Source organism: Sus scrofa, chromosome X (assembly GCF_054392235.1).
Source record: "Sus scrofa isolate SSC_HxYL_T2T_F1_AM1 chromosome X, Sscrofa_HxYL_maternal_Yorkshire_Landrace_v2.0, whole genome shotgun sequence".
Taxonomy (NCBI): Eukaryota; Metazoa; Chordata; class Mammalia; order Artiodactyla; family Suidae; genus Sus; species Sus scrofa.
Genome location: NC_139401.1, coordinates 24,935,791 through 24,961,636, shown reverse-complemented (window position 1 = coordinate 24,961,636; position 25,846 = coordinate 24,935,791). Strand labels below are relative to the sequence as shown.

The following is a 25,846-nucleotide window of genomic DNA, read 5'->3' as shown; positions in this document are numbered from 1 at the left end:
ACTATACTACAAAGCAACAGTCATCAAAACCATATGGTACTGGCACAAAGACAGAAATATAAATCAGTGCAACACGATAGAAAGCCTAAAATTAACCCCATGCACAGTCATCTAATCTATGACAAAAAAAGGCAAGACTATACAATGGAGAAAAGACAGCCGCTTTAATAAGGGGTGCTGGGAAAACTGGACAGCCACATGGAAAAGAATGAAATTAGAACACTTCCTAACACCATACACAAAAATAAACTCAAAATGGATTAAAGACATAAATATAAGACCAGACACAATAAAACTCTTAGAGGAAAACATAGGCCAAACACTTTCCGACATAAACCACAGCAGTATCTTCTCAGATCCACCTCCTATAGTTATGACAATAAAAACAAAAATAAACAAATGGAACTTAATTAAACTTAAAATTTTCTGCACAGCAAAGAAAACCCTAATCAAAATGAAAAGACAGCACACAGAATGGGAGAAAATATTTGCATATGAAGCAACTGACAAGGGATCAATCTCCAAAATTTATAAACACCTCCTACAGCTCAATACCAAAAAAACAAACAACCCCATCCAAAAATGGGCAGAAGATCTAAACAGACAATTCTCCAGAGAAGACATACAGATGGCCAAAAAACATGTGAAAAGATGTTCAACATCACTCATTAGTAGAGAAATGCAAATCAAAACCACTATGAGGTACCATCTTACACCAACCAGAATGGCCATCATCCAAAAGTCTACAAACAGTAAGTGCTGGAGAGGATGTGGAGAAAAAGGACCCTGTTACACTGTTGGTGGGAATGTACATTGGTGTAACCACTGTGGAAAACAATATAGAGATTCCTCAGAAAACTAAAAACAGAACTACCATTTGATCCAGCAATCCCACTCCTGGGCATCTATCCAGAGAAAACCATGACTCGAAAAGACACACGTACTCCAATGTTCATTGCAGCACTCTATACAATAGCCAAGACATGGAAACAACCTAAATGTCCATTGACAGAGCAGTAGCTAAAGAAGAGGTGGTACATATATACAATGGAATATTACTCAGCCATTAAAAGGAAAGAAATAATGGCATTTGCAGCAACATGGATGGACCTAGAAATTATCATGCTAAGTGAAGTCAATGAGACAGTGAGACACCAACATCAAACACTATCACTTATATATGGAATCTAAAAAAAAGGACACAATGAACTTCTTTGCAGAACAGATACTGACTCACAGACTTTGAAAAACTTAGTTTCCAAAGGAAACAGGTTGTGGGGTGGGGGGTGCACTGAGGGTTTGGGATGGAAATGCTATAAAATTTGGTTGTGATGATTGTTGTACAACTATAAATGTAATAAAATTCATTGAGTAATAAAAAATAAATTAAATTAAATGCATACAAACACAAAAAAATCTGTGTATACATAGATCACACATCTCTGATCATGGAGGTTTTTTTAAATCTTTATAATGTCATACTTTAGTTTTCATATAACTCTTGATATATTTCATGTATCACTTCTATAATTTTAAAAAGCCAATCATCTTCTTTCTAGAAATTTAGAGCAACGAAACACTTTCCAGGCCCTAAAGTAATTCCCTTCAGTAAAACCTACAAGCAAGAAGACTTTTCTGTTCCCCATCTCAGAAAACACCTATGTGACATTTTGCTATAAACATGAGGCGAACACTTACTGTAACACAATAAGGGCTATTTGATGTTCAGAACTACCCTAGGGTCATTACCTCACGGCCTCCAACACCATATCCCCTACCTGTTTGGCTTTTTAATCACTTGTATCTGATAGTTGAATATAATGATAGAGATGATAAATCACAGCTCCCTAAAGCTTATGAGTCAATCAATAAAGAGAAAAAAATCAACTCAGTAATAGATACTTTCATATGGATTTAAGAAGACAGGATGAGAGTCCAGGAAAACTCACTTCATAAGCACAGGCAATTAACAGTCACTGCATCATGGGCCTTCTTAAGCAAAGATGTCACATGCTCAGAGCCAGGGACAGTCAGAAGCTATAGAATGTCCTCACCCGCTGACTGATGAAAATGACTGACTCTGGGGTGCCAGCTGAAAAATCAATTATTCACATCTACTAGGCAACTACCCCCTACATAGGCAGCAGCGGCAGGTCACAGGAAGGGAAGATTGCTAGGTTGTTGTTAACGTGCACTATCCATTTCTCTGTGCTTGGAGCTCAACAATAGCAAAATAAATAGGCTGTTCCAAACCAAGAAACAGAGAAGTTGGGCACTAACTCCGTTCCAAGCACTGGAAAACATCCTAAAACTCAGCCACAGACAAATGACAAGGGAGAAGATTCCTCGTCTTACTATCATCAATTTCCATATTCTGTGTCTTTCCTATTTCTCACAGTAATAAGAAAGAGAATCCAAAGTTTTATGTATTCCTAGTGATTAGGCCACTTTTGTTAAAAGAGGGAAAGCAGGAGTTCCTACTGTGGCGAAACAGGTTAAGGATCCAGCATTGCCACAGCTGCGGTGTAGGTCACAGCTGCTGCAGCTCAGATTCAGTCCCTGGCCTGGGAACTTCCATATGCCACCATGGTGCATCCAAAAAGAAAAAAAAAAAAGAAAGTAGGTGTTCATTTTCAAAGGCTCCTCAGGTGTTCTTCAGCCTACTCATCACTTGCCTTATCCTGGTGGCCCAAAGAGTCTGCTTTCAGTATGTGGAGTTGTCTTTCCAAAGGGATGAACCTAATAAGTAAGGTTATGAGGTTTGGAGAACTCATTTCAGTACTTGCAGAGCACTGTAAGTAAAGAAAATAAGAGAGCTTGTTTTGTCAAATCATTTATGTTTAAACTGTATTTTGAGAAAATATTCATATGGTTCTAATGTCTGATGTTCTTTGTAAATAAAAGTTACAGAATTGTGGGGGTGCAAAATGGTACAGATATTTTGGGAAAGAGTCTGGCACTTTCTTATAAAGTTAGGTATACACTTACCACATAACCCAGCAATTTCACTCCTAAATGAAATGAAAATTTATGATTTCATAAAAACCTGTGCATGACTATTTACAGCACCTTTATTCATAATATACAAAAACTGGAAACAACCAAAATTCACCTCTACTGGGAAATGTGGAATGGGTAAATACACTGGTACATAAATAGAATGGAATACTAGTCAGTAATAAAATGGAGCCAGCTACCAAGATATGCAAACACTCCAGATGGGTTTCATAAGCTTTATGCTGAGTGAAAGAAGTCAGATTCAAAGGCTATATATTGTATTATTCCATTTATAATTACATTCTTAATAAGGTAAAACTATAAGGATGGAAAACAGATCAGTGGCTGACAGGGGCTAAAGGTATGGGAAGGGGCTAACTACAATCAGGCAGCTGGGTGGAATTATTTAGAGTGATGGATCTATTTTATATCTTGATTGTGATGGAGGTTATATGACTGCTTGCATTTGTTAAAACTCACAGAGCAGAGTCAAAACTCACACAAGAGTGAATTTTACTAGATATAAACCATACCCTAAATTTTTAATACTGAACAAAATCTAGGGAGAAAAAAGAACTCAAGGCATTCCTCTACAGTGGTAAACAACTTTGTCTCTCATCCTGATAAATTTTCCTGTTTCACCATCCTTGCTTATGCCACATTCTCTTCTGTTACATCTGGGCTGGAATTAAATGCAATTTGGGGCTGAAGCAGACAGGACTCTTCAGAGTATGTCCCTACTTGCAAAGCTCTAGTACCATGGACAGAAGCACTAGCCCCACCAGTCCGAATTAAAAAATGCATTCGTGTCTGCTCTCCTTTCCTCCAAAAGCTTCTTGAAAGAGATCAAACAGGCAGGGATGTCACAAAGGGCACTAGACAAGAAAATAAGGAGTCCTGGGTAGACACTTACCCAATCTGCCACTAATTCACAAGATGGTCTAAACAAGTTACTTCACATTTAGATCTGTCAAAGTCTCAGCAGGAAAAAAGTCAAGTCTGAAAGCTCAAGAGACTTCCAAAGTGTTGGAAGGGTGAAGAGAATCAATAAGGACTGTTGAAACACCGAGGCAGTAGCAACAATGGGAAGTTGTCTCCACCCTTAAACCTAAAGATGCAAGAGAAGGAGGTGAAGGTGTTACAGGGACCCAGTGAGATAAGAAGCTGTTAAGGAAAGATTTTCCTGGAAGGGGCTGTGATTATGAAAGAATGACCCAAAGACAAAATCACACCCCAAAACTTGGAAACACCATTTCTTTCCTCCCCACCCCAATTTCCTCCTGGTGTCTGCCAGTGGCTAAACCCAACAGGCTAGCCGGAAAGGGAACTTAGGTGATGGTGTCACCCTCCAGGACTCAGGTCAGGCCAGAGAGGGACAGAGAATACACCCCAGAAAGAATGAAATGAAGAAAGCAAACTAAAAATAACAAGGACCAAAGTATTTACTAAAGGCCTGTAGATTAACAACTTCTAAAATCCTTGATATGTGAACAGTCTATGAATCTATCTGACTGTCACTTTCTAAAGCCCCCTCCATGTTCCCTAAGAACCACATTGTCATATAGAATGATTCTTATTTCCTCAAGAATGCAGTTTCCAGAGTTCCCATTGTGGCTCAGTGAGTTTAAGAACCTGACTTGTATCCATGAGTACACGGGTTCAATCCCTGGCCTTGCTCAGTGGATTAAGGATCCAATGTTGCCCCAAGCTGCAGCATAGATCACAGACACGGCTCGGACCCCGTGTTGCTGTGGCTGTGGCATAGGCCAGCAGCTATAGCTCTGATTTCACCCCTAGCCTGGGAACTTCCATATGCCATGGGTGCAGCCCTAAAAAGGGGTGGGGGGGAGAAGAAGAATGCAATTACCTTTGGCCATTGGGCTAAAACCTGTTTTTCACCCAGCAAAACTGAATTTGACCCAGTGGTAAATGGCCAATATCCTTAGTCAAGCATATCTTCTTCAGAAAAATTCTCAGATGCCTATCAGAAGTAAATCCTAATAAGATGTACGACTAAATCCTGATAGGATGTATGACTAAATCCTGATTTTTTTCAGTTAAAGAGCCAAAGATTCTAGAGATTTGTTCTAGACAAGAGTACAGTGTTCTAGCAGGGCTTTCTTCCTCACTCTACCATCTCAGGATATAGAATTATGAATATATATCCGAATATAAGATAGACATGAAGCAGAAATATTCTGAAATCCTCCAATCTTTTTAATTTATTTTTTACTCTGTTTGTAATATACTTCTGTCCTGACTCCATAAATATATAGGGGGCTAAGACCATGTATGTATGTATATATTTATTTGTATTTATATAAAGTTCCAGAACTGAACACAAATTATATGGAAAACTGGGTCACCTGAGGATAAATACAGTCTATTTTCGGTCCCTAGCACACTGCTTAGGACTTATGAGTTATGACACCTGCTTTACTTTGATATTTTTTTTTACAATCCCCCAAGTGACAACCTTTATTCTTCCCTTAAACTCAGGAAACTTTTATTTTTTTATTTTTTGTCTTTTGTCTTTTGGGGGCTGTATCAGTGGCATGTGGAGGTTCCCAGGCTAGGGGTCGAATCGGAGCCACAGCTGCCAGCCTATACCACAGCCACAGCAACACAGGATCCTTAACCCACTGAGCAAGGCTAGGGATTGAACCCGCAACCTCATGGTTACTAGTCAAATTTGTTTCTGCTGCACTACAATGGGAACTCCAACTCAGGAAACTTTTAAATCTCTGTGTATCAGAACTAGAACAAACAATCCAAAAATTTATATGGAACCACAAAAGACCCAGAATCGCCAAAGCAATTCTGAGAAACAAAAACCAAGCAGGAGGCATAACCCTTCCAGACTTCAAGAAATACTACAAAGCCAGTCATCAAAACAGTGTGGTACTGGTATCAAAACAGACAGACAGACCAATGGAACAGAATAGAGAGCCCAGAAATAAACCCTGACACCTATGGTCAATTCATCTTTGACAAGGGAGGCAAGAACATAAAATGGGAAAAAGAAAGTCTATTCAGCAAGCATTGCTGGGAAACCTGGACAGCTGCATGCAAAGCAATGAAACTAGAACACACCCTCACACCATGCACAAAAATAAACTCCAAATGGCTGAAAGACTTAAATATACAACAGGACACCATCAAACTCCTAGAAGAAAACATAAGCAAAACACTCTCTGACATCAACATCATGAATATTTTCTCAGGTCAGTCTCCCAAAGCAATAGAAATTAGAGCAAAAATAAACCCATGGGACCTAATCAAACTGAAAAGCTTTTGCACAACAAAGGAAACCAAAAAGAAAACAAAAAGACAACTTTCAGAATGGGAGAAAATAGTTTCAAATGATGCAACCGACAAGGGCTTAATCTCTAGAATATATAAACAACTTATACAACCCAACAGCAAAAAAGCCAATCAAGCAATGGAAAAATGGGAAAAATACCTGAATAGACTGTTCTCCAAGGAAGATATACAGATGGCCAACAAGCACATGAAAAAATGCTCAACATTGTTGATTATAAGAGAAATGCAAATCAAAACTACCATGAGATATCACCTCACACCAGTCAGAATGGCCATCATTAATAAATCCACAAACAACAAGTGCTGGAGGGGGTGTGGAGAAAAGGGAACCCTCCTGCACTGTTGGTGGGAATGTAAACTGGTACAGCCACTATGGAGAACAGTTTGGAGATACCTTAGAAATCTACACATAGAACTTCCATATGACCCCACAATCCCATTCTTGGGCATATATCCGGACAAAACTCTACTTAAAAGAAACACATGCACCCGCATGTTCATTGCAGTGCTATTCACAATAGCCAGGACGTGGAAACAACCCAAATGTCCATCAACAGATGATTGGATTCGGAAGGTGTGGTATATATACACAATGGAATACTACTCAGCCATAAAAAAGGATGAAATAATGCCATTTGCAGCAACATGGATGGAACTAGAGAATCTCATACTGAGTGAAATGAGCCAGAAGACAAAGACAAATACCATATGATATCACTTATAACTGGAATCTAATATCCAGCACAAATGAACATCTCCTCAGAAAAGAAAATCATAGACTTGGAGAAAAGACTTGTGGCTGCCTGATGGGAGGGGGAGGGAGTGGGAGGGAACGGGAGCTTGGGCTTATCAGACACAACTTAGAATAGATTTACAAGGAGATCCTGCTGAATAGCATTGAGAACTATGTCCAGACACTCATGTTGCAACAGAACAAGGGGTGGGGAAAAAAATGTAATTGTAATGTATACATGTAAGGATAACTTGATCCCCTTGCTGTACAGTGGGAAAATAAAAAAATAAATAAATTTAAAAAAATAAATAAATCTCTGTGTATGTTTCCAGCTGCAATGGTGATAAAAACAATGCCACGACATGAGAAAGAGAACCACACAGGGGGCAAGTCAAGCACAGCCTTAAGCAGTGTAGTCTCTATTGTGCTTATAAATTCACAAACTATATTCAAAGCATGGCACTGGTGTTGGCACCCAACAAGTCATAAGCCCTACAGCTCCCCCACTGAACTCTCAGTGGTGGTCCTGTGCAGGGTTCTTCTTGAGAGGATGTAAGTGGTACTGAGGATATTCCATCTCTGTCAAAACTCTAATGTTCCTCATCCATCAGGTGTTGAGTTCTTAACACTGATGTTTAAGTGTGACAATGCCTTGAGCAGGTCATCTGAGGCTCCCGAATGGAAAGGGCTAGGTAGCACGTGGATTGCTGACAATCTTCCAATTTAGGGTCTTTTGCCAATTTAAAGACTGCTAGGGTCTATTTCCAGGTAACATAGTCAGACAACAAGCGGCTGAGTATGAGCCACCCCTATTTTCTGAGCTGTTACATGGAGAGTGACTGACCACCTGGCTAATCTGCCTCACAGTGTGAAGGTGTGGGCCCTCTGGGTGTATTCAAAGGGCTGCACTGAGCAGATTCTGAGGGCTGCACATAAGAGTAACTGCAGCTCCGACCCATTTCCAAGGCCTGAGGTAAAGTGCAAAGTAGACTCTTCTTGGAGGTCATTCCTTCTCTCTTTCTGAATTGCCTTTCCTTCTACCTTTGGTCTCCATCATGCCCTCATAAAAAGCCATCCTTTTTCCTCTGCTTCCCAGTCTATCCTCATGATGATCTATGACTATCCACAGCCCCAATCTGCAGGACACCCATCAGTGGCTATCTTTCCCCCAAAGGTCTCTCAATCCAAAAGTACTTCTCCCTCCCTAACACCTCCTAAGAGGTGGATGATGGAGAAACTCAATGTTCTCTAGAAATATCTTAATTTTGAGGCAAACATTGTTAAACTAAAATAATATCGCACTCAGAGAAAATAACTAGAAAATGCGCCTTTCCATTTTCAATTAACTTTGCCTCCCTAAACTGTTTAGAGTGAAAACAGTGGAAAGGGCAGGGAACTCACTACTATTTCAAACTTCCTTCTGCAAAGGGAGAGATAACTTCCTGTAAGACCCCCTCCAGGAGGAGGCAATGAAGGAAGGAACACCTCTTCCTCCTTCTGGAAGCCATTACCCACTTTATGATATTCTATTTCTACCTTATAAACAAGGTTTTAATGAGGTCACTAAATCTATCTTAACAATTTATATCAAAATATCCTTTTGGAAATAAGTTTATGAAATGTTTGACACAGACTCCTAATCTCCAAATTTATGCCACAAATTACATAATTTGAAACTACTCATTTTAAATTATCCTCTGTAACTTTGGGGATATTATCCTTTTCTTGTAATTAATCTGATTTTCAGTTTTACTCCATGTTACCTATCTTAATACTTTTTTGGAAATAAATGGGCTGTTAGTAAATGTCAATAAAAATATATTTTAAAGACCCCCACAGATGACAAAGTAACTGTTCTGATTCTTGCAACCAGCACTGAGTTAAATGCTCATGTGGCAGTAAGATATTAACCTCCAAGCTGCAAGAGGACCCAGGGCTGAAAAAGCTATTATATCACTTAGATGTTAGTGACTTATTCCAAAGAATTGGACTCACCAGCTATTACAACTACTCACACACGTTAAACAGAATGACCTTTGAAAGGTTCTTTCCCAGACCAAACTGTCAACTCTCTTCCTTGAAAGATGTGTCCATCTAAAATGGTATCTTGACTTCCCACTGACTCCATCTCACCCCTACTGACATACTAGAATGCAGGAAGACCATCATAGATCATTTCTTGTGTTGGGTGCTTTCTGAAAGAAAAAGCAAAGACTGGCAAACAGCAAATGAAAAATCCATTAAATAAATCTATCAACAAAATGCAGAATAAGCTTGAAAAATAATGAGACCATTGCTGAATGAGGCAGATGGCTTGGCAACCCTAAAAGACTAGCATCAAACAAACATTCATTTGAGTCTTCATCTAGTTTCACTAAATTAGTATGTGAATTCAAACATTTGTCTTTTGATATTTCTTTCTTGGTGATGCAAACTATATGAGTAAGGACCACTAGCAAGAGAGGAGGAAATGCTAGCCAAAGAAAATGGTACTTGTAAGTCAAGCTGACACTAAGGCTTACAGGGGTATAAAAGAATCTATTGGAGATCTTCCATCTATACCTCAAAGGCCTAAGGACATATTTGAGTTCTTCTCTCATGTGTAATTATCTGTAATTATTGCCCAAGTTTTTCAAACTTTGCCACCACATTCTTTGCGCATTGCAGTAGAATCCTGGCCATGCTATTGGTGAAATGATCTTCAAAGATACACATACTGGCAAACAAGAAAGATAGACTTTCTCTCTCTGTGACAGTTCATAGAGGGATGGTGATTGAGAGGAGAAAAATCTCTTGCTAATCTCATACTAAAATGAGAGATGTGGTCTTATTAAAAAAAAAAAAAGCTCTCAAAAGGGTTTACTGTTTAAGAATATCAGACCTCGGTCACCAAACCATACAAAGACTATACTAAAGAAGTGTATGCATGTATGTTGAGCACACACATGTGTGTGCATGTGTATTTGTGTCCCACAAGATTCACTTAGATTTTTTTATTCAAAAAAATAAAAATTTCAACACACTGAATATTTATATAAGACCATAAAAGAAAATTAGCAGTTAAAAAAGGAAGCCACTACAAAGGAACGGATTTGCCATTCACTCTGGAAAAGTCAATGCTAATCTCTCTTTTAAATGGCTCGCTATGAAAATAAAAGATGTTCAAAATACATCAACAGAATATGTGAGCAGGATTAAAGGCAAATTTAAAAGACTGGCTTTATTCTCTGTTCAAGGCTGTCTGTCAAAAGTATTCTGGTGGTACTAGGGAAAAATTACCTCTCTAGTCATCCCACAGAACTCATAACCCTAATAAAAAGAAATAGGATGATTCATAAGCATAAAATACTGGTACATGATGTGAATAGTTCAGTGAAAAAGTACTTCCAGTTAGACAAGACCTGTACTATCTATGGAAGGGAGAAATGCATTATAACCTTTCTTTCCAGTATTCAAGGTGACTCTGTGTGCTACAAGCTGGACCAAAAAACCTGACCCACCCAAGTGTGTACAGTATAGTCCAAGGGGAGAAATTACCTAGAAGGAAATAAATGCAAATGTTACTTTATAGTAAAAACCCCCCAGCAGGTCAGAGATTTGTCTTTAACAACTTTCTGCCATGTCCATGTTTTTTATAATGATCATATACTAACTTTACAATCAGGAAAAAAAAGCACTTCTCATGTTTTCAAAATGTTCAGACACCTTACAGAGATAAATTCTTTAAATTGTTTTCCATTTGCCAGTTAGGTAAATTAAGCCAGCCTCACATGAAATACTCTTTTCCCAGTATCACGAAAACCTCTGTTTCTCATCCCTTTAAGCCCATATGACCTGTCAAACCAATAAGTTATTTCTCCACTTTAACTTTAAAAATATCTAAAGCTCCTTTGCATATAGTTATTAGCCAAAGCCTAAAATTACAAAAGGTTTCGTGCTTTAGCTCTATTTCTTAGGGAACACAGAACCAATAAAGGAGGAGTTAATAGATAAAAGGTTTTTCCTCTAGATACCAATTGTGTTACATCGATTATAATGTAAAATTCAAGTGTGTAGAAATTCACTTGACAGCTACTAAACAAGACAGCATGAACAAGAGTAATCTAATATATACTAATTTCAGTGGAGAAAATAAATGTTTGTGGGAGGGGGGAGTTGAAAGTGGCATTTAAATATAAGTACTATTGTAAGTACTATTTCACTGTAAGTTCCCACTGTGCTTCATACACTGCTCAGCACACAGTAAATAGTCAAGTGCTTGAGTCGAAAGAACAGTGGATTAGAAGTCAAGAGGCCTGGATTCTTGCTCCAGCTTCACCACTATGTAATTAGCGAACTTTGAATCTATCATTTTATCCATTTCTTCATCAATAAAACGGGATTTGAATCTCCTTGCTTGCCACAGAGGCCTGGGTGAGGATATGAGAATGAACATTTTATTTAAATTATAAAGCACTTTTCAGCTGACTAATTCACCCCCTTGATATAATCTTGATATGCAAAGAAAAACTCCATTACAGAATTGCATCTTACCATCACTCAAGTCCACAAGATCAACAATGATCAAATTCTACCTGCTTCAGGACATGAAATGGATGGGTGTTAAAGCATCAAAGATATTTGAAGGGCCTCTGTCCAAGTTATTCGAAATTCTTAATATAATTTTTAAAATTTCCTCTTCTGAGAATCAAGCCACCGTCACTTAGGGTTTTGAAAGATGGCATACTTCACGGGACCAAGCAAGAACTTTGTTTCTTCTGCCAGACCCCTAATGCAGAAAGTTACAGCCCCTCCCTTGCCTTACAGAAGGGTGGTGCTAGAAAATCCAAAAGAATTTATTTTTATTTCTATGTGGAGTGACAAAAGGACACTGGGAAGAGTTAACAATAAAACATAAGGACACTGAAAGGACTTAGGACTGATGGTCAAGAGGCCAGTGGTGGAGTTCCCGTCATGGCTCAGCAGAAACAAATCTAACTAAGCATCCACGAGGATGCAGGTTCACTCTCTGGCCTCGCTCCATGGGTTAAGGATCCAGTGTTGCCGTGAGCTGAGTGTAGGTCGCAGATGCAGCTCAGATCTGGCATTGCTGTGGCTGTGGTGTAGGCCAGAGGCTACAGCTGCAATTCAACCCCTAGCCTGGGAACCCCCATATGCCAAAGACGTGGCCCTAAAAAAAAAAAAAAAAAAAAAAGGCAAAGCTTTGAAAATAAATGCTAAGAACATAACAAAACACACAAAGCTGGTTCACTTTACACCAGCAGTCAGCAAACTTTCTATAAAGGGCAGGCCATGTAGCAAGGGCTACAACCACTTAACTCTGCTTTTGCAGTGTGAAAGCAGTCACAAAAATGTGTAAAACCTATATATGGATATTGAATTTTGACTTTCATATAATTTTCAAATACTATGAAATTTTTATATATGATGAAAAAGTATTCTTCTTTTGATTTTTTTCAGTGAGATCCTGCTGTGTAGCCCTGGGAACTATGTCTAGTCACTTACAATGGAGCATGACAATGTGAGAAAAAAGAATGTATACATGGTAGTAGTATCTACCATGCTATACAGTAGAAAAAAATGTATTGGGGAAATAACAATTACATATATATATATACCATTCTTAGCTTGCAGGCTGTACAGAAACCAGCCACAAGCAATTTAGCCCATAGACTGATCCCTGTTTTGGATAAAGAAATAGCCTGAACTTAGGCCAAGCTCCCCAGAAACAGACCTAAGGACATGGAAACCAGTCAAGGAGAGGAGGAAGCAGAGAATGGGGAAGGAAGAGAAACTGTGAGATCAGCCATAAATATCACCTTCTGATATTCACATCTTTGTGTAGTCTTCTCCCACAATGCACCAGGGTTGGTCTCTGCAAAAGAAGGTGACAGAGATGATGGAATGTCGTTTCCAGAATAAAATTATAAAAGACTGCTGATTTTGTGTTGGCCTCCCTCTTTCCTTCTCTCTCTCTTCCTCTCTCCCTCTCCTCCCTCCCACCCATTATCTCTGGAAAAATGCAGCTGCCATGTGGTCCTGAGCAAAGGCTCACATGGCCAGAAATTGAGATTTCCAGCCAACAGCCATATGAGTGAGCTGGGAAGTGGATGCCTCAGCTTCCAATGACCACACCCTGGTTGACAGCTCAACTTCAACTTCATTAGAGACCCTGAGCCAGAACCACCCAGCTAAGCCACTCCCAGACTCCTGACCCTCAGAAAGTGCGTGTTAAAACATTTTTGTTGTTTTAGGATGCTAAGTGCTATGGTCATTTGTCACACAGTTGTCAGAATTCCAAAACCAAGCAATGAGTTAGTCTGTGGTCCCTCAAGAGCGCTCTGGAGGTTAGGTTCCTCCTCAGAGTTGCCCTGACTGTAGAGACAAGGGAGCTGAAGCTTTCAAACTCTAAGTCCCATCAAGAGCCACCCAGAGAAACATAAATGCCCAGGCACTCTTATCTCTCTACATGTAGAAGGGCAAAGAATGAAGGCAGTCCACATAGAGTGAGCTGTGGGTGCTGTTTTGGTGGTTACATGTTTAAAAGGTTTTTACTGTATTGGTGGAGGGGAGCAGAATCTGGACACAGCACTGACACTATCCACCCTAGGCCACTGTTTCTGAGACATAGTTGACATTGTGTAAGTTTAAGGCACACCACACCTTGATCTGACACATTTATACATAACACTGTGATTACCACCATAGTGTTGGCTCACACCTCATTCACATCACATAATCTGCATTTCGTTTTCTGGTGGGAATGATGAAGATCTAGTCTCTTAGCAACTTGGAAGTTGATAATACAGTATTGTTGTCTATAATCATTCTGCTGTGCATTAGATCTCAGGACTTATTCATCTTCTAGTTGCAAGTTTTTACCCTTAAGCAACATGTGCCCAATTCTCCAACCCCTCAGGCCCTGGAAACCACCATTCTACTCTCTGTTTTTATGAGTTTGGCTTTTCTAGATTCTACACATTAAGTGCGATTATACAATATTTGTCTTTCCCTGTCTGATTTATTTCACTTAGGACAATGCACTATTGGCCATTTTAATCAGTTTGTCAAATGCACAGATACATTTTTTTTCTGTCCCTACCTGGCTTATTTTTTTAATTAAAGTATACTTGATTTACAGTGTTGTGCCAATATCTGATACACAGCATGGTGACCCACATTCTTTTTCTCATAGTGTCCATCATGTTCTATCAAAAGAGACTGGATATAGTTCCCTGTGCTGTACCAGTAGGACCTCTTTGCTTATCCATTCTCAATGTAATAGTTGCATCTACTAACCTCAAACTCCTCATCCACCCCACTCCCTACACCCACCTTGGTAACTACATGTCTATTCTTTATGTCTATGAGTCTCTTTCTGTTTTGTAGATAGGTTCATTTGTGCCATATTTTAGATTCCACATGTAAAAGTGGAGATATCATATGGTATTTGTCTTTCTCTTTCTGACTTCACTTAGTATAAGACTCTCTAGTTGCATCTATGTTGCTGCAAATGGCATTTTTTCATTCATTTTATGGCTGAGTAGTATTCCACTAAATAGATGTACCACATCTTCTTAACCCATTCATCTGTTAATGGACATTTAGGTTGTTTCCATGTCTTAGCTATTGTGAATAGTGCTACAGTGAATATAGGGATGCATGTATCTTTTTGAATGAAAGTTTTGTTTGGATAATATGCCCACAGGACTGCTGAATCATATGGTAGTTCTATATTTCGTTTTCTGAGGAACCTCCATACTGTCTTCCATAGTGGTTGTACCAATTTACATTCCCACCAACAGTATAGGAGAGTTCCCTTTTCTCCACACTCTCTCCAGCATTTGTTACTTATAGACTTATTAATGATGGCCATACCACCTGTGTAAGGTGGTAGCTCATTGTAGTTTTGATTTGCATTCTCTAATAATTACTGAAGTTGAGCATTTTTTCATGTGCCTGTTGGCCATCTTTATGTTTTCTTTGGAGAAATGTCTGTTTAGGTCTCTGGTCATTTTTCTATTGGGTTGTTTGGGTTTTTTTATTGTTTAGATACATATTTAAAGCTGAATTTGAGTGTATAGGTTCGCAACACGTGGTAAATGTAATTAACTTAGCAACAAGGCTCAACTTTCCATTTTCACATCCCATACATGTCCCAAAGACAGGTTGAACATTAAGAATCCTCACCAGAAAAATAAGGTAATGCAGGCGTTAGATAATCTAGCATGTAGACAAACAATAAAATCACTTTGTCAGTTACAAATGTTAAAATAAATGATTAAAAACAGAATAAATCTCTTTGCACACAGATATCTGTGCAAATCTCTTTGCACAGTTATCAGCTTTCCCAGGTATGGTATTCTAGCCTCTAAATTCCTGTGTCAAAGTCCAGCCAAATAATCTGCCATGTGAAATTTGAGTTGTCTTTCCCTTCTTCTCCCAAAGTAACTAACACTGCTAAAGCCTATACTGTGAATTGCCCAGCTCAAAAGCATTCTAACCCTTTCCTATCTTCTTTTACTATAAAGTCAGGACCCCTGAAAGCTCACTTTCTCAGACCCCCTCACATCTATGGGTGACCATGTGACCAGTTTTGTCCAATCAAACACAAATAAAAGCCAATTGCTGCTCCTTTTCCCTCTTCCTTCTTCCTCTGCCTGGATCTTCCTCAGTGCTCAAAGTGAAACAACCATGGGTTCTGATGTCAGAGCAGGAAGAGAAGAAAAATTGTATTCCTTGCGGGTACCTTTGAGCTGCTTTCTCTCAGACCTTTGAAACATTAGACAAATAATCCCACTTTTTTTTTTTTTTTTTTTTTTTTTTGCCTTTTCTAGGACCGCTCCCGTGGCATATGGAGGTTCCCAGGCTAGGGGTCTAATTGGAGCTGTAGCTGCCAGCCTACGCCAGAGCCACAGCAATGCGGGATCCAAGCTGCATCTGTGACCTACACCACAGCTCACAGCAACGCAGGATCCCTAACCCACTGAGCAAGGCCAGGGATCGAACCCACAACCTCATGGTTCCTAGTCAGATTCATTAACCACTGAACCATAATGGGAACTCCAAATAATCCCACTAATTTTTTAAAACACTGTTTGTTAGCTTTTCTGGGATATTCTGCCAAACGCAATCTCTAACTGATATAATTATGTATAAAGGAGAAATTGTGCTATTTTTTGAAAAATCAGATTAGCTCAAATTTATTGAGTCTCAAAATACACTCCCTGCTGGGTAAAAGCTGTGTGTGGCTTCTAATTTCTCCACGGTAATCATTATTTAGAACAATGTGTCTTTACCAAGCATGGAAATAAATAACTTTCTTTGCAGTTGGAGTTTACTTTACAAAACAGACGTGTTGCTAGTAAAGTCAACTGAGAATTTAATTATATTTTAAAGTACAATAGAAAGTTACTATTTAAAGTAAATGTTGCTGTATATTTTTATAATGGAAACACTATTTTATCTTAAATCCAAAAGATTAAATATCAGATTACCTTTACACAGGACCTAAGTACATGATTCTACACTAACAGGTTTTCTTATTGAGCTAAGAATTAAATAGAAATATGTTTTCTTCATAAAAGAATATCACACAGGTAAGTATATGTGGAAGTGTCCAAAGTTTATAGCAGGATAGATTTTCCCACCCAAGAGGCTTCTTAAGCTAAGAAGCAGATGTTATGTGCTGCTGGATGCCCCCAACTGCCATTGGGGAGCAACAATTTCTCTTTCCCCTTTGGCTTTGCCATTGCAGTGAGTGTAGCCCATGGGAGGGGCAGGGAGAGCGCAGACAGAGATGGCGCTGCTGGCGTCTCATTCTTTGATCCTCCATCTCCCACTCCCTAGGCATTGGTCTCTCTTCTTCATAAGCCAGCAACCACCCCTCTATAACATGGGAGAGTTTGCCCAAATGATATATGCCCTGTCTCACTAACAGGAAATGCTTCTCCACCAGGTCTTACAGGAGACAAGAGAAAGAAGGAAAAATTAAACCAAAAGTACAGTGATCGCCCCTAATACCAGACTCTGAGCCAGTGGCCTATTGTACCATACTTGAAACACTGCCAAATTTTTTAGCTGGTCTTCTTAAATGTAGACTCTTCCATTAATTATTTTAACCATCATATTCTCAAAAGAATCTTGTTTATTTATGTATGTATTTATTTATTTATTTATTTATTTTAGGGCTGTACCCGCGGCACATGGAAAGTCCCAGGCTAGGGGTAGAATCGGAGCTGCGGTGGCTGGCCTATGCCACAGTCACAGCAATGCAGGATCCAAGCCACACTGGCGACCTACACCACAGCTCATGGCAACACTTGATCCTTAACCCACTAGTGAGGCCAGGGACTGAACCTGCATCCTCATGGATACTAGTCGGGTTCGTTACCACTGAGCCACAATGGGAACTCCCACAAATGAATCTTGTTTAAAATGCTATATTCAGGAGTGCGATGGACTGGGAATTTGGGGTTAATAGATGCAAACTATTGCCTTTGGAATAGATAAGCAATGAGATCCTGCTGTGTAGCACTGGGAACTATATCTAGGCACTTATGATGGAGCATGATAATGTGAGAAAAAAGTATATATATATGTATGTGTGACTAGGTCACCTTGCTGTACAGTAGAAAATTGACAACACTGTAAAACAGCTATGATGGAAAAAATAAAAACAATTTAAAAATATAAAATAAAATGCTATATTCATCAAGATCAAAAGTTTTCAGTAGCTCCCGGTGATCTACCACATCAAACTTCAACTCTTCTCTTTGGTTTTCAAAGCTCTTAATGGCAATCTTCCTTCTAACCTAACCATTTTTATTTCCCAGTCAAACCAAATATACATTTGTCTCCCTTGTATCATTTTGTATGCTTCGAATTTCAAATTTTTTAAAAAAGAAAATCTGCACAGTTCCACTGGCTCTCTTGATTAAAGTTGGAAGTGACAGAAGTCACAGGATTGATTAATTCAGTATCCTCACATCATCATCAAGTACCCTGGATTCTTCCTCTCCTCTCTTAAATTCTAGGTCTATCAACCCATCCTCAGAATGGGGCTCATCCTCAGGATCACGGTCCTTTGCTCAAAGCATCACATGCAACAACGTCCAGGGCAAAAAGAGAAGGCATTTGTGTCTCTTGTTCTCATCAACAATTAGAAGAGCTTTCCCAGAAGTCCCCACAATGTCCCCTCATGACTCTGGCTACCTTATCATGTGCCCATCCCCAAACTTGGCAAGAGGAAAAGGACCACCATGGCTGTATAAGGGAGAGTACAAAAAAATTGAATTCTTCCAGCCAGGAAAGAGGGGATGACTGTAGGATAGACAACAACAACACTGACAACATCTCAGCTTGTTTTCATCTCTACACATCACCCTCATTCCAATGTTTGTGCCTTTGTTCTTGCTTACATCTTATGCCCTCCCTCCTCCTTTTCACCATAAAATTCTTTCCATTCCTGAAGATGATGGAGCTATAAGAAAAAGAGCTTGATCCCAAGAGGTCAAATGGCCAAGGTTACACAGACAGGAAGAGGCCAAGCTTAGATTAATACCCAGAACTTTCCAACCCAAGATCATGTGTGCCCCTTTCTCCATCTAAGGCCTACCTTCTCTGTAAAATTTCCATATCATTTTCCTAATTTTGTTTCAAGATGGCAAATTGATCCCACGTAACTAACTTCCTTCTCTCTCAAATTCCCATGATAATAAGCGAAGAAATAATATGGAAAAATATATAGCAACATTAGGGAAAATGGAAGGGTGGCATGTTGTAGAGATGGGACTGGATTAAGGAAAGGATTTATCAGTGGACCAACACATGGGGAACAATGGGTAGAATCTCACAGAAACTTCCAAGATTAGAGCACATTTAAATAGGAACAAGTAGACTTTAGGCCACATGAGAAAGAAAAAAGTCAAACATTTCTAGAAGTATACAAGTACTTATATATGGATGGGGCAGAGATCAGTGGACATCACTGCTAGCTCGGCTCAACCTAGTGAGACAAAGGGGTTAAGAAAAGCAAGGGTATTGCCCTCAAAGATTATAAACAATGACCATCATGATTTTGGAAGTGGAGCAGGACACATCATTTGCCATAACAAACATGAAAGAGAAATTACGTAACCCAGCAGTTCACCTCCCTGCCCTGTGTCTGTCCCCTTTATAAAATACTCTGTACTCCTTCCAGTCAAGTGAAATCCTTATTTATCAAAGTAAAGCAATACAAAATATCAACTTTTCCTTGTGTCTTATATTAAAATATTTAAGCTGGGGCCCCACACAGTCTCTGACATGTCAACCTCAGTAATAGTTAAGCATAAATATCAGGAAGAAGAAATCAAAAAAACTCATTGAATGGAGAGAGAAAGAGCAAGGGAGAGAGTCAAAAGTCCAATTTACAAAGACCCTCTAGGGATGCAGAACAAAAAAGTTTTTTTCGTTTTTTAAAGTGTTATTGAAGTATAGTTGATTTACAATGTTGTGTTAATTTCTGCTATACAGCAAAGTGATTCAGTTATACATATACACATATCCATTTTTGTCAGATTCCTTTCCCATATAGGTTATTACAGAATATTGAGTAGAGTTCTATATACTAGACAGTAGGTCCCCATTGACCATCCATTCCATGTACAATACCATGCACATGCCAATCCCAAACTCCCAATCCACCCCTCCCCCCACCTTTCCCTTTTGGTAACCATAAGAGAACAAAAAATTTTAAGGGACTTCTTTTAAAAAGTAAAAAACAATATAAAATCCATCATTTGGATTTACAATAAAATTTGCAATACTGTATTTCTATAAACAGGACTACTCTAAGGTCAGGAAAGATTGCTTTCAGATGAAAAAATATACTAGAGATAGATGGCCTACTGCAGAAAACTAAACTAGACAATTAAAAATAGTTTGATAAATTTTCCCCAAACTCAGAAGAAATAGGCAAAAAGATAAATGCCATGGGAAAATGTAGGGGATGTGGAGGATGAATCGAGGAAACTACATATCTGAACTGTAAAGCAGATATCATTTGGCACCCTTGCTCCTTTGGGATCTTGGTGTAATTAGCTTGGGCCCTGCTATTTCCATGACCTGTGAAAGGTCAATGCAATCCCTTCAATTTCTACTCATTACGAGTTTAAGGTCCCAGTGCTCTTCTGACCCAATTTCCATATTTTGTCTCTATCTCTTGCCACATCAAACTGGACAGGATTCAACCCCTTTACCATCTCTACCAGAAGTCCACTCAGTATTATATGAGTATATTTGAGACTCCTCACCATTGGCCTTTTCAATGCCTTCCTCCCCTTTTCCCTTCTCCTATCTCTGCTCCTCACACCTATTCTTCAAAATTGCCCCCCCAAATGAAAAACATAAAATAAAAAAACATACAAAAAATAAATAAATGAAAGAAAAAAAATTGTCCTCCCTCATTCATTCAGTAAATATCCATTATACTATCAAAACAACAGTGACCAAGACAGGCAAGTCCTTGCCCTCATGGAACTTATATTCTAGTGGAGGATAAAGAAGACAATTAACAGATAATGTCAGATGATGTGTTAGTTGTCCAGGACTGTCATAACAAATTGGCAAAAACCGGATAGCTTAAAACCACAGAAATTTATTTTCCCATTGTTCTGGAGACTGGAAGTCTAAAATCAAGACATCAGGAAGGCCATGTTACCTTTAAAGGCTCTAAGGAAGAATCCTTCCTTGTCTCTTCCATCTTTTGGTGGTAGCCAGCAATCCCTGGCATTCCTTGCCTTGTGGCAGAATAACTACAATCTCTGCCCTATCCTCACATGGCCTTCTTTCCTTATATGTCTCCTCTATGTCTCTGTATCACTCTCTCATTTTTTTCTGGCTGCACCCACACCATACAAAAATACTCAGGTAAGGGGTCAAACCCACGCCACAGCAGCAACCTGAGCCACTGCAGTGACAATGTTGAACAATGTTAATCCCTAACCCTCTGCTCCACAAGAGAACTCCTCTTTTGTTTTTTGTTTGTTTTTATTTGTTTTTAATTTTTATTTCCCCAATACAATTTTTTTCTACTGTACAGCATGGTGACCCAATTACACACACATGTATACACTCTTTTTTCTCACATTATCATGCTCCATCATAAGTGACTAGACATAGTTCCCAGGGCTACACAGAAGGATCTCATTGCTAATCCATTCCAAAGGCAATAGTTGGAATCTAATATATGGCACAAATGAACCTCTTTCGTTTCTTTAATTTAAGTATATTTGATTAGGTTCATCCATGTTGCTACAAATGGCAATATTTTATTCTTTTTTATGGCTGAGTAGTATTCCATTGTATATGTATGTACCACATCTTCTTTATCCATTCATCTGTCAATGGACATTTAGGTTGTGTCCATATCTTGGCTATTATGAATAGCACTACAATGAATACTGGGGAGCATGTATCTTTTTGAATTTGAGTTTTCTTCAGATACATGCACATGATTGGGATTGCAGGATCATATAGTAACTCTATTTTTAGAGTTACTATTTTTATTTTTTTAAGGAACCTCAATTCTGTTCTCCATAGTGGCTGTACCAATTTACACTCCCACCAATAGGGAAGGAGGATTCCCTCTTCTCCACATCCTCTCCAGCATTTGTAATTTGTAGACTCTTTGATGATGGCCAATCTGACCAGAGTAAAATGATATCTCATTGTAGTTTTGATTTGCATTCCTCTAACAATTAGCAATGTTTAGCATTTTTTTCATTTGCCTGTTGGCCATCTTATGTCTTCTTTGGAGAAATGTCTATTTAGGTCTTCGGCCCATAAAGTTAGAACATACCCTCATGCTATACATATCAGATATATGTATGACTTACCTATAGATCTTCTGCCATTTTCTGATTGGGTTTTTTTTACATTGAGCTGTATGAGCTGTTTGTATATTTTTGGAATTAATCCCTTTTCGGTCACACCATTTGCAAATATTTTCTCCCATTCTGTAGGTTGTCTTTTCGTTGTGTTTATGGTTTCCCTTACTCTGAAAAACCTTTTTAGTTTATACAATGGAGAAAAGATAGTCTCTTCAATAAATGGTGCTGAGAAAACTGGACAGCTACATGTAAAAGAAGAAAATTAGAACATTCTCTAATAGCATATACAAAAATAAACTCAAAATGGATTAAAGACCTAAATAAATGTATGACTGGATACTATAAAATGCCTAGAGGAAAATATAGGCAGTACACTCTGACGTAAATTGTAGCAATCTTTTTGGATCCATCTCCTAGAGTAATGGAAGTAAAAACAAAAATAAATTAAAGGGGCCTAATTGAACTTAAAAGCTTTTACACTCTCTTAATAAAGACACCAGTCATTGGATTTAGGGCCTACTCTAATCCAGTACAACTTCATCTTAATTTGATTATGTCTACAAAGGTCTTATTTCCAAATAAGGTCATATTCATAGGTTCCATAGGTTAAGACTTTGTTATGGGGTGAGCTGTTTCTCCCCCAAATTGGTATATTGAAGTCCTAACCCCTACTACCTCAGAATGTGACTCTATTTGGAGGTAGGGCCTTTAGAGAGGTAATTAAGGTTAAATGGGGTCACTGGAGTGGTCTCTGATCCACTATGACTGGTGTCCTTATGAGGAGATGAGGACATAGACACATGCAAAGGGATGACCATAAAAAGAAAGAGGGAGACAAGGACCATCTACGAGCCAAGAAGAGAGTCATCAGAAGAAATCAACCATACCAACACCTTGATCTTTGACTTCTAGCCTCCAGAACAGTGAAGAAATAAATTTCTATTGTTTAAGCCACCCAATCTGAGGTATTTGTTACAGAAGCCCTAGTAAACCAACACAGATTTCAACATATCCCTTCAGAGAAGACAATTCATCCCATAACAGGTAGTGATGAGTGCTATAAAAACCAATAAAATAAATAAGGAAGATAGTGAGAGGGAAGGGGTGGGAAAAGGAATTCAGTTCTCCCCATGTCTAATTCCAAACTGGTTTACCCAGAAAAACCATCGAGGTGCTGCAGAACAAAGAGCTCTTTATATAACTGGATCTACTTTCCTTGGAGGGTAATTGGAGAAAAAAGTAGCAAAAAGTCCTATTAAATGACACAATTATCGAGCACTTATTGTCAGCCAGTGTGCCAAACTCTAACTGCATGATCTCATTCAATCCTTATAACAATGCTATGCATTGATAACTATTATTTGCTCCAATTTACAGACGAGAAGACAGAGACTTAAGAGGGTCAAGTGGATTACCCAAGTCCAAACACCTAGAATCTAGACCCTCTGCCCTAAAGTACCCCCTCTCAACCACTATGACATACTACCTCCTCTTTATGTTTAGGTTATAAGTAAGACCTTTTTATAAAGAACTGCTCTTTAGGATGAAGAATTTCTTTCCAATGTAAAAGTACCGTGTAACTGCATATCAGATATATGTATGACTTATCACCACTCTCCCTGTTTTCTGTTTTCAAATATGAAGGTAATGAATGGAAACACTTAGTGTCCTTTCTTACATTACAGATCAATTTGTTTTAGCCATGGAGAAAGACCCAAGGAGCCATATGTCCTCAAAATCAAAGTCAGAGCTTCTCCAAAGCCAAGCCCTCCTGTGACAAAGTGATCCCAGACACAAGACCTCACCATACTCTAAACTTACTTAGGAGCTACTGCTGAAGGAAGATACCTTCAAAGTAAAGACTTCAATAATCAACTCCACGCCCCTCAAAACACATTTATTAAACAGCTTAGACTGAACTAGAGACCCTAAAAATGCTGCTTGCCTTGGGGATTCTTCTGTTGACAGCATTACTGTGCTATTGAGGAGAGCTAAGCAGACTGGGAAACACTAAAATCCTTGCCTTAGCAAGTGCCCTTCACGAAACACAAAAATGAGTCTCCTAAAGGAAGGACATCACTCCCCAAACAAGACAAAACTGAAGTTCTACACCGAAGACCTGGAAAATGGTCCCACCACCATGAAAAATAAGAGTCATAATTAAAACAAATGGAAAGGAAAGTACGAGCAGCTTCAAAGCTCACGCCATGAAGTGATGGAGCACCAGCCACAGTTTCAAACTGGAGATTGGAAAGAGTGACCTCCTTTCCCAGCCCTTCCCACTGAGTAACATTTGTAGCTATTACTTTCTTGCTGTTTGTTGCAGGCCATTATAGATGTCTTGAGAATACATCCAATATAGAAAAGGGCCTGTTGCTTTGGATTCCTTACCAGTAAGCTACTTATATTTCAGGGGAGCAATTGAACTTCTTGGTACTAACCTGTTCTCTCCATTGAACTAGTATCCCCAACAATAAGTGAGTTTTCAGAGTATACACAAAAGTAACTGTAAACTCAGTGTCTAATTGGCATTTGTAGTTCATCAGCCATTGAAGGAGAAGGAGGCAGCCTAGCTATAAAGGATTTCCTCTGGCTTAAATTTGTCCTAACCTCATCTTATATACACATGCATGCACATCTTGCAATTTGGCATTTTTTAAGAATGAGGAGAAAAGGGGGGATTTAGTTTTGCAAACTAACAAGTACTATTTCTCCGGAAGAACTTCCATAATCTGTTTGTCCCCAGGGAAAAGTTGCTTCCATCCCATACAGTCCAGCTGTTATTCTCAGGTTGCTAAAATAATGAGCAACATTAAACAATAGAGTCAAAATCAGCCACCAAGACTCACGACCATGTTTGGTCCTGTGCATATTAGAGCCTCGCTTGGAATGGTGGTGTTCCTTCCTGCCAGTGCCCCCAACCCTAGCAGCCACAGTTTCCCCCTTTACACACTATCAGGTTACCAGGGCAGCTAGGAAAGCATGGGCCAGCACTCCCCCAGCACTTACTGCCAATAGAGAAACATGAGTCTTAGTCTTACATCTCTCTGAAGTCCTCCTTCATGACTCAGCTTCAAAGTGGCCAGAGTGCTTCTTACAGACTGCACCTTTCATCCAGATAGGCTGCTGTTAAGAGTCCCACCCTCCTCTAGCCATGTGATCACTGTTCTTGTCACAGTGAGTTCACTACAATCCTTCAGCAGCTGTATTATAAGTGTCTATCATGTGGCAGGCCCTGTGCTATATATAGGTCAGAGCTAAGCATGTTATCATCATCCCTAACCATATGGCCTCAGATGCTCAGAGCAGATCTTTAGGAAGGAGAGATGTTCCCTTGTGGCACAGCAGGTTAAGGATCCAGCACTCTCACTGTAGCAGCTCAGTTTGCTGCTGTGGCATGGATTCGATCCCTGGTCCAAGAACTTCCACATGCTGTGGATACACCCTCCCCACCAAAAAAAGGAGAGATGGCCAGGCCAGTAAGATAAGCAACTACAACGATATGGCAAATAAAATGAGGGTGACCATGGAAACACATACCCAGGGCAGCTAACTTTCTCTACCTAACTGCAGAAGAGGCTTATTAGAAGTACATCGAAGTTGGTATCTGAAGGATGAGTGGGAATCATCAGATGAAGGTAGCAGAGGAGCATTCCTGGCAGAGGTACCAAAATTGCTGAAGGTTCAAAGGAGAAGGTGTGTGAGTAGGTTGCAGTCATTAAAAGAAGTTCAGTGTGTCTGAAGCGTGGAGTTCAGGGAGCCATGGCTAATCTGTTTCCTTGGACAGCTCATTCTCCTACTCTGTACAGCACCCATTTCCTCCAACTTTAGAGTGTCCCCAAATCCAACATTCATTACCTCCCCTTAACTCTCAGAACATGATGCCACCCGCTATTTCACAGACAAAATAGAGGCTCCA

At 39.2% G+C, this 25,846-nt stretch overlaps 1 long non-coding RNA gene across 2 annotated transcripts in view; it reads right to left on the bottom strand.

The window, feature by feature from the left end:
• The window catches only part of LOC110257768 (uncharacterized), a 575,664-nt gene extending 550,501 nt beyond the window's left edge, over positions 1–25,163 (bottom strand). Inside the window, exons 1-2 of one of the 2 annotated variants that reach the window (XR_014835853.1) lie at positions 24,937–24,996; positions 12,874–12,929 (exon numbers count right to left, since the gene is read on the bottom strand). This is a non-coding gene — a long non-coding RNA (uncharacterized LOC110257768). Of the gene's footprint in view, positions 1–12,873; positions 12,930–24,936 lie in introns of both variants that reach the window. The other variant, XR_014835852.1, reaches the window with a different exon arrangement.
• Between the last annotated feature and the right edge of the window lie 683 nt (positions 25,164–25,846).